This window comes from Falco naumanni, chromosome 6 (genome assembly GCF_017639655.2).
Source record: "Falco naumanni isolate bFalNau1 chromosome 6, bFalNau1.pat, whole genome shotgun sequence".
NCBI lineage: Eukaryota > Metazoa > Chordata > Aves > Falconiformes > Falconidae > Falco > Falco naumanni.
The window spans coordinates 3,059,837-3,074,981 of NC_054059.1; positions in this window are offsets into that span (position 1 = coordinate 3,059,837).

Here is a 15,145-nt window from a genome sequence, read left to right on the forward strand (position 1 = left end):
CTCCAGACCCTTCCCCAGCCCCGTTGCCCTGCTCTGGACACGCACCAGCACCTCAGTGTCTGTCTGGCAGTGAGGGGCCCAAACCTGCACCCAGGGTTCGAGGGGCGGCCTCACCAGTGCCCAGTACGGGGGGACAGTCACTGCCCTGGTCCCGCTGGCCACACTGTGTCTGACACAAGCCAGGATGCTGTCGGCCCCCTTGGCCACCCGGGCACACTGCTGGCTCATGTCCAGCCGGCTGTTGACCAGCACCCCCAGGGCCTTTCCCCCAGGCAGTTCCCAGCCACCCTTCCCCAGGCCTGTGGCGCTGCCTGGGGCTGGTGTGACCCAGGTGCAGGACCCAGCACTGAGCCCTGTTGGAGCTCGCACAGTTGGCCATCAATCCAACCTGTCCAGATCCCTCTGCAGATCCTTCCTGCCCTCAAGCAGATCAACACTCACTCCCCTCTCCTTGGTGTTGTCTGCAAACTGACTGAGGGTGCACTCAATCCCCTCATCCAGATCACTGATAAAGACATTAAACAGGACTGGCCCCGGTACTGAGCCCTGGGGAACACCACTTGTGACCACCCACCGACTGCATATAACTCTGCTCACCACCATTCTTTGGGCTTGGCCATCCAGCCAGATTTTACCCAGTATACACTATGCCTATCTAAGCCATGAGCAGCCAGTTTCCCCAGGAGAATGCTGTGGGAAACGGTGTCAAAGGCATGACTGAAGTTTAGGTAGACAACATGCACAGCCTTTCCCTCATCCACCAAGCAGGTCACCTTGTCATAGCAGGACATCAGGCTCGTCAAGCAGACAAGTCTTTCATAAACCCCTGCTGGCTGGGCCTGATCCCCTGGCTCTCCTGTACATGCCGCGTGATGGCACTCAGGATGACCTGCTCCGTAACATTCCCCAGCACCGAGGTGAGGCTGACAGGGCCGTAGTTCCCCAGATCCTCCTTCTGGCCCCTCTTATAGATGGACATCATGTTTGCTAACTTCCAGTCAACTGGGACCTCCCTGGTTAGCCAGCACTGCTGATAAATGATTCAAAGTGGCTCGGTGAGCACTTCTGCCAGCTCCCTCAGTACCCTTGGGTGGATCCCACCCTGCCCCATAGGCTTGTGTGCATCTAAGTGATGTAGCAGGTCACTGACCATTTCCCCTTGGATCATGGGGGCTTCATTCTGCTCTCTATCCCCATCTTCCAGCTCAGGGGGCTGAGTACCCAGAACAATTGGGCTCAACAACAACAGAACTTACTATTAAAGACTGAGGCAAAGAAGGCATTCACCACCTCGGCCTTTTCCTCAGCCTTTGTCACTATGTTTCTCCCTGCATCCAATAAAGGATAGAAATTCTCCTTAGCCTTCTTTTTGTTGCTAATGGATTTATAGAAACATTTTAATTGCCTTTTACAGGAGTAGCACAATTAAGTTCTGTCTGGTCTTTGGCCCTTCTAATTTTCTCCCTGCATAACCTCATGACATCCTTGTAGTCCTCCTGAGTTGCCTGTTCCTTCTTCCAAAGGTCATAAACTCTCATTTTTTCCCTGAGTTTCAGCCAAAGGCCTCTGTTTAGACAGGCTGGTCTTCCCTACCAGTGCACCTTTCGGCCCATGGGCATGGCCTGCTCCTGTGTTTTTAAGATTTCCTTTTTGAAGAATGCCCAGCCTTCCTGGACTCCTTTGTCCTTGAAGACTACATCCCCATCAGTCATTAATCGTCATTAAGCTCTAGACAGTCAAAACATTCCGTAACACACAGGATTACCCCACCACCTCTCTTTCCTTTCCTATCCCTTCAGAAGAGTTTACAACCACCCATTGCAGTGCGAGTCATCTCACCGTGTTTCCATGTCATGTCTTTGTGCTGCACAATGGCTTCCAGCTCCCCCCGTTTGTTTCCCATGCTGCGTGCATTGGTGTAGATAAGTACCCAGGGAAGTCTCTCCACTTTATTATCACAAATGAACTTTTACCCAGTGGACAGAACTTCTTATCAAAACTGAAATATCAAGGAAAACCAATTGAGATGATCAGTTTGGAGACAGTTTTTCTAATAAATCTAAGGAGTTGGTTATATGCTTCATTAAATATTTCAGCTAAGTGAAACTTAAAAGAAGATGCACTGTTGTCAGCCATAATTAATATTAATTTGGAGAAGAATATTTCAAACCCTGTGGTAGCCCACTGTTGAAATAACTTTCTCCAGAACAAGAACACCATTTCAAAGTTTTATCTCAATAACTATAGCCAGCAGAATTTTCTTTGGGAAATTTAAGATCTACAGCTTTCTTACTGTAAAGTGTTTATATTGTCATTTTTTTTCAAATTAATCTGTAAAAATAGATGGAGCACATTCTTTCCAAAAACTTGCTGTAGCGTTGTCTAATATCTGTTGAAGACATAGCTTAAGTATAACTTACAGAAACAGTAGGTAAGGCTCAAGGCAAAAGAAAAGAGCAGACCTGTCACAGCACTCTCCAAACTATCAAGCTGCAAGAAGGTCTTTTACCGTCTTATACCAGCACACTCTTCATGCCAGTCCCTCTGCTGCCTTCTCCTCACCTCACCCAGGGCATGCTCTGTCTGCTTCTTCTTCCTTGGCTCCCCAACCACCTAACCAGCCACGCCTACACCTTATCTACATCGGCCACCCCCCCACCCCTGAAGCCAGCCCACAGCTGTATATTATCAATGATAATTAACCCAGCTTCATTCCTCTACATAGACCTTTCTAGATGAATCAAATCAGGTCTAAAGCTAGTACAACATGTTGATATTATCCCTCTCTGCCAAATAACAATGTATGAATTGTCACACTAGTCCACTCCATATAATATTTTATGGGTACAGTGACCAACAACTGTACCTCTGTTTTGATGGCTGAATGGAAAAAAGGAAATTATAGATTTAGATGCTTATGTCCTCATATTCTTATTATCACCAAAGCTGCCCATAAATCTTTAGGCAGATCTAGACCAAATTCTTGGGTAAAAGCCTAAAAGGTCTTGCTCTAAGTTTACCAGAAATTGTCTTTGCCTGCCAATGGGTGCACAAGATATTCAAACATACGTTCACAAATAGATGTACAGAGACCAGTCAGTCAGAAGGTCTTATCTTTGTTTCTCTACTCAGGAACTAGAGGCATGTTCAGAATTAAACAATTTAAGGAAAACTTCACCTTCACATGATATCTGAAATGGTATTGCACAGAAACCTTCATTTATATAAAGATGTAATTTTCTGAAATCCAACAAAAACAAGCACTCAGAGACGTAATCTACGTTTTCGTGTGCTTCTCTGCGTGGCCATTTTTTGCTTTTATTTTAAGAACATTTTTCCACCCTTTCACTCCCATGCTTTTGGAGAAGATTAACAGAATCACTAACTGCAGTCCCCCAAGGGACTTCCCTCCAGGAAAACAACCCCAAAGTTATATAATGTGTAGTTCAATGTGATGAAATATTCCCTCTCTCACCCTTGCAAATAGGGGGCACTACTTTCCCCACTTCCTTTACACCAGGCTGCCCTCACATACATTTTTATACTGAAGTATTCTCAATTCTGGGAATACTTCCTGTATTCAGAGAAAGCAGTGGAGAAGTTCTGAAACTTTTTTTTTTTTTTTTTTTTTATCATGACTGCCAGTGGGAATGGATTTGGTAAGAAGAATGTAACCAGGATTAAAAATATCAGGTGTTACTAGGTGACATTAAATGTAATGAAATCTCAAGGTTAACTTCATTTCTTGCCTGTCCTTATCTGTTTGACACATAGTACTGTATCTCAGTAGCTGCCACCAGCAGCTACCGTCAGAATGCTTGGCTAATTAGTAATCACTCATGTCACTTGGTGTGATCTCATCCAGTCTGAATATTGAACCTTAGTACAACAACAAAAAGGAAATTGGAAACTCTTAGTAACTATTTGTTTAGTCCGTTTATTTTCAGCAGCATTGTGTGCCCAGCTGAAACTTTTGTTATGCTACACTAATAGGCATGTTTGAATTCGATGGTTTTGGTAGTTATTAATTTAGGAATAGTCTGCACCACTAAGAAGCAGGACATTCAACTACCAGCCAAATATATCCATCAAATGTCAAAAGATAAGATTTCTTAGCAGTTCAACAGCATGAAGATAGGGAAAAAGCTTTTTAATAAAATTCCTAATCATATATCCTTTCTCATTAGTAACCATTTCAGCATAGAAAATACCTGTCATAGCTGAAAACCGGAGAGCATCTCATTGCTGGAGCCTGATCCAGCAAAGCACCTAAACACTCCTAGTATATACAAGAATATCCCATCAAAGTTACTATGCTGACCCACACGATTAAAATTACACAGAAATGAAGGTGCTTTTCTGGATTAAGGTACAAGGAACGAACCATTTTAAACCAGCCTTTCATGTAGTAAAAATATTTACATATCTTTTTTAAGAGATTACATATAAATAAAAATTACTATCTTGCCTTTTGTACTTCTAGACTCAGGACAGCTTCATATGTGAAAATCCTGCACATTAAACGAATCCTTTATTCTCAAACTAAGCAGCTGTCTGAAATGGCAATCGTAAAGTGCTAATCTCTGCTACCAGTAAACAAAAGTAAATCACAGCAGAAAACTGGTTTATGTGCAGTAATCTCCAGAGGATTAGCATTTCAAGGGATCAGATTTCCTAAAACTCCTCTTTCCTGGTAACAGCCTCTGCTGTGAGGTGACACACCAATACGCATAAATTATCTAGAGCTGCAGATAAGCAGAGGCCATTTGGGGGTTCGGAGTGCAATATAAATAGATGCAAAACAGTAGGGGAACTGGTGCTCATCACAAACTCAAAAGGATTAGCAGTTCAAGCTCTGATTTCCTTGCTGTTGTTAGCTGTGATTTATCATCAGACAGTGACTAAGAGTCTGTCTTATCTGTGATAATTTAATGGCTTAATAGCAGTCCCTTTATCTGGGGGTCATAATTAAGCTTGTTTGATCAGTTTCCTAACAAGCACCTCTCCTGTATTTTCAGCTATGCCTATTTTTTCCTAGGGTATAGCAGCATTTTTACTGATTAGTGTTAACAATGTTATTTACTAGTAATGATAACAATCTCATAAAAGGTTAGCATTTATCTGGAGGAAAAACGCAAGCCAAAAAAAAGGTGCAAGACTGAATTTAAATAAATTTATGGGAGATTTTAACTGCAGTGTCTCAAAAACTCTAGTTTGTTGTCAAACTGAAATGCATAACTGAAAATGATAAAATAATTTTCAATTGAATCATTTTCTCTGGTACAAAATTAAGGTCAATCTGAAAGTAAAGATGACTACTGTTTTACAGTGCATTTACTGTCCCTTTCTATCATCCTACTAATGAGCTGTTTCTTCCATTGTCATGAGAATTTTCTCAACAAAGATTAGCTTTAAGACCTTGTTATGGCTGTTTAAGAACACAGGTGTCCTCAAAATGAATCTAATGACACTTTATCTGTTAGCATCACAACTAAAAGAAGGATTTTTTAAAAAAATGTACTGAATATTAGATATTTGAAGGGAAATATTTCAAATATTTTAATTTTTTTTTTATACAATACAGTGACAAGAAAACAGACAACTACATGAAATGTGAGTGAATTTTTTGTTTTGCTGGTTTTTGGTTTTTTTGTTTTGTTGTTGTTTTAAAGAAGACCAAACAAAAAAGGAAAGAAATTCAGACTGACCACGTTGCTTTCTTATGTAATTTTCTTAATGAAATACCTAGGAAGCCACAAGGAGGGGTGAACAGGTTACTGATATTTAGGGAAAAAGAATGACTAGCTATAGAAAGACATCTAAAAGACCCGATGACACCCTGATAGACACAGAAGGTATGGGTGTAATGTGTGTGTATATATGTATATAAATATATGTATATGTGCATTTATATTTATTTGCAAATCTATATGTGTGTTTATGTATTGTGTACTTTCTGTTTACATTTATTTAGTCACATACATACATTTATGCATTCACAGATTTATTTAAGTTTGTCTTTAAAATAAGTCTTACTTCTCTTTTGAAGAAAAAATTAATAGTGGAGCAGAGAATCTATGTGTCTAGCCTAAATTAATTACTTAGGTACTATAATTAATGCAGGAAGACAAGTTCATTAGAGGGTGAGTCATTCCACTTACCTGAGTTGCTTGTTTTAGAATTGGATGAGTTGCTTTTCTTTCTCGTGGCTGTAGATAAACCCCAAGAGACAAAGCTAAGCTTGTAGATTGCTGAAAGTTAGATGAGACGGATTCCACCCAAATGAATGAAACAGTAAATTTCAGAATGAGGATTACAAATACTTTCTTATAAAGAAAGTTCTTCCTTGTTCTTTTCAAATAGAAGGACTGTTACAGATGAAGTATTATATATGCGTGTTTATATAATTATATATCCTGCCCCACGAAGAGCAAGGCTCACCTGAGACTCTTGAACATACCAACCTTTCCTTCTGTATATTATCAAATAACATATAGGAAGAAGTTATTGATTAAAGAGACGCAGACAGCAACAGAGAAAACCAGCAAAACTAACACATTTGTTTATTCTCCTATCCTAGTGATTTAATATTACTGATTTTTTGCCGAGTTTTGCAGGTGGATCAGAAATTATTTGTGTTCAGCTGTTTGGGTCTGGCAAGCAGGAATTTGATTTTAAGCTTGCTATCTGACCAAGAGATTGGCAGAGGAATTTACTGGGAGTATTACAGAAGACAGTTTTGAATGAGCTTTGTTCCACACTAAAACCTTGATCCAGATCTTGATGAGATCAGTAAGAAACTTTTTATTGACTGTGGCGGAATCATGGTGAAGGTACCAGCCATATTGCAGCAGCAGCTGGCAGTTGCTTGGGAAGCTGAAATTTTACTGAGATATGAAACAAGCAAAATGTGTGAAAGACAGAAATGACAAAGTGTAAGGGAGATTGCACATAACACACTGAAATCCTTGCCCAGTATCTGCAACTAAGGCCATTGACAGTTGGGTGCTGAGCTGACTGGGAGGCCTCGAAGGGATAAGCCGCACAAGCAGCAAGACTCTGCTTTACACGTCTAACTTCTCAGATAGCTTTCCAAAACTAACAAGACAGAAACATTTCTTGATTAATATCATTTTTTGCTTTTGTCAGTGCATGACAAGTCTAGTAGATTTTTTTCCACCACTGGAACAAATTGTTAAGGATACATAAAATAGGAATCTTTGCCCAGTGCACAGTGAGAAAAAAGCCAGCATTGTGCAGTCACCACTGTGCTATGTTGTTTGTTCATCAGCTAGTGCCAGATACAATATAGCCAAATGAATCTCCAAGAGCGAAAACTTCATGAACCTTGTGGAATGCTGAAACCTTAGTTTTAAGTTCACCAGAGGGTTCAGTGGATCTTGCTGTTGTCAGTATAGAAAACAATAAATAGCCTAGATATATCTCATTGTTTTAATTCTGAGCATTACTTGCAGAACTAATGCTCTTTCTAAAAAGAAATCATAGATATTACAAAAGAACTGCTCACAGATCTGAAAACTGAAGTAAGTTTTCAGTTGAAATGATGCATCTTAGTGGTTTTGGTCTCTGGGTTCATGGTCAGGATTACAGCTGGATTAAATTTGCCATTTTGATTTTGTGTCTTTTTGTATTAAAATTGTCAGTGGTTGCATTTTCAGTTCCATTGTTCTTCCTGTATTTGTGGCTTTAATAACATTATTATATTGGCTATATGTATATATAAATATAAATAAATCAGTATATAAATACATAGATATGGAAATATAAACCCATACATTTTCACTTGTTCTTTGATGTACACACAGTTTTCAAGAATCTATTTTCGCCCACAAACAGGCATGTTATTACTGGAAAACAGTCCCAAATATGATTTGAATACTTCCATTACAAAGATAAATTCTGTTCCCACTAGCATCTAAATGTTGTTTTCACTAGATTGGATCCAATTATATATTTATAACAAACAATATCCTTGATTTTTAAGACATTTTTTATTTCATTATGAAAATTTTGCATAATATGTTCTTCTCATCCAAACTCTTGAATTATATTTTCAGCTCTTCCACTGATTTACTATTTTATCATGGAGAAACCTTTTAATCTCTCTGAACTTCAGTTTACTCATTTGAAGTAGATAAGGAGACAAATGTGATTTAATTGATGTTTATAAAGCATTTTGAGACCTTGTAATGAAAAATAAGACAGAAGTGATAAATACTCTTAAAGGTACACTTATTCTTTGTTCCGTTTTTTTGCCAAAAATCTATATATTACTGGTAAATTTAGGATTATATGTTCAACCACAGTCAGAATTATTCAAAATGTTACATTATGATGTACTTTCATACTCAAATCAGCATTTTTACAAAAATCTAAAACACTGTGGGCATGGTATGGTTCTTAAAAAGTGAGTCTTTTGCATTAAATATTTCCTGTAATTTCACAATGCCTTTATTAAATTCCCAAATTTGCAATTCACTGAGTATTGGTGGACTGCTGTATACATATGGAATCCAAGTGATATATGGCTGAAAATGTTCAGCAGAGAAATCTATTGAAAATTCAGTTGTGGGGCAGGCAATGCAATAAGAATGAGCCTGATGATAACATAAATCAACATCCTATGATCTGTATACACATGAATAAATGTTTTTTTATAAAAACTAATACATATAACTATATATATATGTGTGTACAACAAAGGTTTGTTTTTTTTTTCTTTAAAAGAGTAATAATGCCATGTTCCAATGTGCATAGATATATTTATGAAGAATAATCTTCAATGTCACAAGGTTTTTGGTGGTGAACTAGCAATAAAAAATTCAAACTTTCCTTTTGATTTGGTGGTCTCCAGAAAAGCAGGGCAGGCAGTGATATATTTGCAGGTTTGATCTTACTGTTCCAGAGGGACTGGAAGTGTTTGGTCTATTCTAGGTCTATTTTATATTCTGGAGTAGGGTTTCTCCCGTGATGACCTAGTTGCATAGTTTCAGGATACCACAGACATTGGTGCTGAGGACCAATATCTATACTTGAACTTAAGAATGGACAGAATCAATGAGGCAAAGCAAAGCCTGGTCTTTCATTCTTCCAAATGGCCCAAAAAAACTTGCTTCCCTGGGGAAAAATATGTAGGGTTTTCTTCTCCAATAGCTCTTCAGACCCAGTGGGGGTCCTAACAAGGTAGGAGGAGGACACTTTAACTCATTTTATGGTCAGAGGTTTTTCTTAGACTTCAAGCAATAACTTGCTGTTAAGGAACACCACAGAAAAGATAATATCATGCACAGCTGTACTGTTATTTCCTTACAATTTCTATTGTGCTGATGGGGGAAGCAATATCTCAGGGATTGAGGGAGATGACAAGTTGGAGAGGGTTATTAATGACTAGTAACTATTCATGGGTTTTCTGTTTAAATGGTCAGGAATACAAGATTGGGATGTGAAGTCAAGCTCATATGTCCCAGACAGCTGTGCAGAGCAGTACCACTGGAAATACATAATTTAGAGCACTTCTAACTTCTTGCATGTCATTTTAATGGCTCATTTGATAAAATGATGCAGGCGGAAGAACAAAAATATTAACTCCTCCCAGATAGGAATCAGAAAAGAAGGACCATTCCTCTTTTCATAAAGTTTTGCAGGGATACTATTCTGAAAAAAAAAAAAAAAAATGAAGGAGAGTGCAAGCTGTAGGTATTAAGTAAAAAATCAGCCACTATAGTTACCTTGGTAGATGTCAGCTACTCTGTGTAGCACATAAACCCATGCTGACCTTTAAGTTCCTGAGAAGACTAGGGAAAGTCAGCAGCAGTTACTCACATGGTTACAAATCTGAACCTACTACTGGCAAAGAGAATCTTTCTATATGACCTCTGTGACAAGTGAAATATTTTTCATGTCTTCACCACTGCAATTTCAATAGGTGGGAAACTGTTTTCATATTGCAGATTTTGACATTTTGCTTAGGAAACATCCTGCTGGGGACATGTGAAGCATTATAACTTACATTTTGAAAAAAACCAGGTCCTCAGGGAGAAGTAATGAAACTTTACTCTCATCAAGATTCTACCCCAAACACAGGAAAACTGATACACTGCTCTGAAGAACTGTGGTTATAAGTTAAAAGCAGCCCACCACAAAGGGTCAAAAAAACAATGCAGAGGCCAAATGCTTGCTGTTCTTGAAAGTAGTTAGGGCTTTATTAAACCTTGATACAATGTATTGGGAGAGATGGCATAAAAATAAAAGATTCCTCATGTTGTGAAAAGATGATGAAGATTAACCTTTACTGAGAAGCCTCCCTGTGTAGTACTGGGGGAAAACCCAAACTACCCCCTTATAATTCAGCTTTACTTATCTCATTGACCCTCTTCTTATTGGTACTGTCAGTGGGTTTGCCTTTTTCTAACTTGACAAGTATCTCTAGTTTAATATTTTATTTAATTAGTGATAACATCTTCACAATGCTCAGTCAGACCTGTTCTTCATATGCTTTGAATTATTTTTTCTTGCAAGCAGATAAGTCACTGTTAGTAGCATATCATGTTTACTTGGGTCTGAATTGACCCTTTTCCATGGCCAAAATAACTCACAAGGAACATCATACATATATGCAGTTTCTCTTGCATTCATTGCCTGTAAAGCATAATCCCTTATGTGCAAAGTGAGATGATAACACTTCTTTCACAAAACCTATATGTCTCCTGAAAGAAACAAAATACATGTTGCTTGGCCATGCTTGTTCATTGCCTTTACTACATGCATTTAAGGTTGGAGATGTGTTTTCAGAGTTTTTTTTCTAACATTCCTAACAGTGGAAAAAGATCTAGTTACTGAAGGCTGATGACAACAACTGGTGATGGTTTGTGTTTTGGTGTGAAGGGGAAAAACTGAGATCTACAAGCTCTTTTCATTCTCTTTGAGGTCACATTTCTAATCCACTGTAGACCAATAGTTCATCCATACAGAATTAAGACAAAACTTTATCTTATTGACAGCACTTTCCTCTCCTTTGCAACACAGGAGTGATATATACCAAACAGCAGTATAGGTGTGAGTTGACTCTGAAGTCCCCTGCAGTTGTTTTTCAGTCACTGTCCTTTGATAGCAGTTTTATCTACATAGGGACCATAGCATCATACATAACAGAACAAGGCTCCTGGTCAGTTTTAAGATGTAGTCGTGTGCATTGTTCCTTCCTTTTCTATGACCGCATTGCCAGTATTTGAGAGCACAACTAAAAATAGAACAAATAGTCTGTACTAAAAATGTTCTATAATCTGAAAAGCTTCCAAAGTGGTTAATGGAGAGCCTTCTTGTGGTCTACTGAGGACTGATTGGGCCAAGTTCTCCTCCATATTTTATTGCAATTAATTAGAGATCTTTCATTTAATTTGATCAGAATCATACTTCCTCTTATTTTCAGAAGTTGTCACAATAAAGCAAGCTCAAAACACATCAGAAACATTTTTCAATATTGTTTTCACTTTTAGAAACCTGTGTAGCAACCCAAGTACTACTATTCGTGGACAATTAGAAGAAGTGAAGTAAGTCAATCGAGAAATTTTAAGAGATGGAGCCATTCTCAAGGCAATCTTTCTATCAAACAGCAAAGATTTCAAAAATTCATTAAATACCCTTCAAATTTCTGTCAATTGTCTGTTCAGCTATAGGAAGTAATGATTTATGACTGATCTTTCAGTAGCTTTCCTTCCTAGTTAAGAAATATTTTGGGGGAAAGTCTTTGTTGAGGAGAGGACAGGAGAGGAGAGGGGAATGGGAGTATGATACTTTGAGCATTTAAAATATCATAGCAGTATCAAACGCCATTAAAATAGACACAGATGACTTGTAGAATGGGCCATATTTTGTAATTACATAATTAGATTCATTCAGTGCCACTGATCTCTTCAGATACATGTGTAAGTCTATTGATCACAAATCTGCCTCACTGTTAAAACTAACAGATGCACAGTTATTAATCCTGGAAAGAATCCACATCCCCTTTTCAGAAAGATCAGAGAAGCGAATTAAGGATGACATAGCATCTTCTGTAGAGGAACTGCTCTGCCCTTCCTATAAATGGGCAGAAATGATGCCAGAACCTGTGAAAAAAAAGCCAAGAAAAAATAATTGTGCCATACATCACAATCTTTTCATTCTTCTCTGCCATTTTAAGCCAATATCTTTCTCAGATTATGTATTCAGTGTAACAAGTGCAGCTCAGCAAATGCATGACACCTGCTAACTGTTCTCCTTCCCTTCTCAAACTTCTCATTTACCAATCTTTTTTAAGTGCCCCAGTGGGTTGACACAGCAAAATAAATGCCAAAAAACGCTCTCTACAAGAGCACTAATAGCTCAACAGTATGAGCCAGGGTTATTAAACCACATCCTAAGCAGTGCCTGGGCTATTTGGGAATATAAATAAATAATGAGGAAAATACAGGAAATCTGTGCTCAGAAGATATTAGTATTCAGATTGTTTGGGTTCAATTAGTGCCAGGAGCTATATGATGTAGAAAACATAGTATTTGTATATTCATTTTACAAGTTAAAATGTTAGATCTACTAGCAGAATTGCCTTGGTGAAGAATACTGAAATTACATACTTTATAAATAAACCACATCAAAGATCATATCACCTTTCTTGTCTACTTTTGAGATTTTGGTCTGTCTTATTCAAACAGGTAGGTTTTTTTACTATACTTATACCTCTTAAAACTGTTTTCACATGTACTTTCTTGTACTTTCTTGGACACAACTTCAGACTTTTAAACACAAAGACAAGTCATCGGTCACAGAATAGATATGCACTTAAGTGAATACAAAATCCCCTATGGAAGGAACATAGGGGAAGTTGTTACCATCATTTTGGTCTTATAAATATTGGAAATATTCACATTTTTTTCTTTTCTTTTTTTTTTTTTTTTCTTTTTTTCCTGATAACTAGGACTAACCTTAAGAATATGGAGGTAAGTGATTTCTTGGACTTCCAAAGATCCAGGGATGCTCTTCCCATGAATGTCCTCTTTCTCTATAGGATATATGAAGGAGTTTAGTTCTCCTTCCTAAAAGGGTAAGGACTTCAAATCATTTAGCATGTGCTACAAAGTCAGAGAGACATTGTACAAATTATTCTGATGACACGACTGCTCTAGTAACATTTTTAGAATGACAGTAGTGCCCTACATTATTTTGTCAATGACTGAGCTTATGAAATTCCTGGGCAAGATCAATGACATTTGCATGGTAAGGGCTTTAAGACATCTGGATATATTGTTAAGGAAGTAGGTAGATGAATTTTAGTGCCTGCAAGGTTGGAGTCCTGAGCTGGGGAAGTATAAAGTACAGGAGGATGGGCAGAGATATAATTGCTCTATTGGAGATCAGGATTGTCAAATGAGTTCTTGGAAAGAGGAACAGAGGAATTTCAGACATTACAGGATAAATTAGGGCTTGGCTTCTCAATTTTACTTCAAGGTTTCATTTGCCTAAGGCTGATAATGTTAAACTGAAGTCACAATAACCTAAAGAAATGAAAGAGGAATGAGGGACTACAGCTATAGTGGAATACCAGTTTGGGTGCAGGTGCTACCTCTGAAGTGTTTGTATCAACACTCAGCCCTGAAGGGGATGGTAAGTGATTTTTCCCATACAATCCATGTTCCTAATTCATCTGTTTTACTTAGTTCAAAACATTAAAAAATCTCACAGCAGTTTGTTTTGTTTTGCTGGGAAGTAGAAGGAAAAGAGGAAGAAGTAAAGGGTGGGGTGCATGTAAGGCAAGATTGATTTTGGAGTCTGTAATGGCAGGTTTATTGATTCTGACTCATGAAGTATGAAGTTATAGATTTCTGTGATGTTACAAAGCCAGCTAAAACAGCTACATAATGTCACACACTACCCAAGTATTGGTCAATTAAATTCTTGCTTTATATCTTTTGGCTGTTTATGATATATTGTAGACATGATTTAACAGCTGGATCAATGACCCAGCTTTTCTTTTTAGTAGCAAACAATATTGTGTACTCTAAAAAATAAGGGCAAAAGACCTATATGATTCTCTTATGGATAAGATTTTAACATCAAAATTAAGAACAGAGATGGCAGTGGTATTAAGACATTTTTAAACATTTTTAGTTAGACGTAAATCATTCACTATGGAATAAAATTTTTGCTTTACTATGAATAAAACAATAAAGGTACTGTTATTTATTATGCATACCAATGATTTGCCTGGGAAGATTAAATCTCTAGAGCTGGGCATTTGAAAGTGTGCCAGCTAGTATGAGTCACACCATAACCAGATTATTAAGAAATAAGTTCAAACAAAACTGAAAACCCCCTTATACAGGAAGACAAGGTGTTGTAGGTGGTATTTAGTCTTCCAGTAGTGTTTTAGTTAAGCATCATGATAAATCATAAAAGAGATTTCCAGGAAAAATCTCTTTCAGCTTGGCTTATTACTGACTCTAGAGTCAATGGAGAGAACAAGAGTGATATTTAAGTTAGACTTCCAAAGTAAGCTGTTTGCTGTTTGCTTAATTTAGACTTTGAATGTTTTTCTTTTTACTGACAATAGACCTAGCCAGGTATGCAAATAGCCTAGGCAATCTAATTCTTAATTTGACTTGGGGTTCAAAAGTATCTGTAATGCTTACATTTGACACCTCTAGCAGCTGGTATGAATACAGTCATTTAAAGACATTTAACTGTGATGGCTGTAGGGAAAATTGTTTTCCAAGGCAAACAAAATAATAAACAGCCTTCAAAAGATACAATACTTTTTCCTACTATTTTTGTCCAAAGCAAAGACAGTGCCATTAGCAGAGTATATGGTTCCACAGGCATGCAGGGATGAATCTTTACAGGGCGTTTCAGAAATCTATATACGTGATTGACCATCACTGCACATGTCTGTGCCATGTTCAGCTTGCTAACATGGATCTAGCTAATGTGGCCAGACTAACAACAGTCAGTACCTAAGCACTTCTTACAATCGGACTCAAAATATCTATTTCTCATACTAATAAATATTTCTATTTAGATTTCTGAAAATGTGTACTGCAGCACTATTGTCCTATGCATGCAGATGTGTGTGCGCACATACACATACACA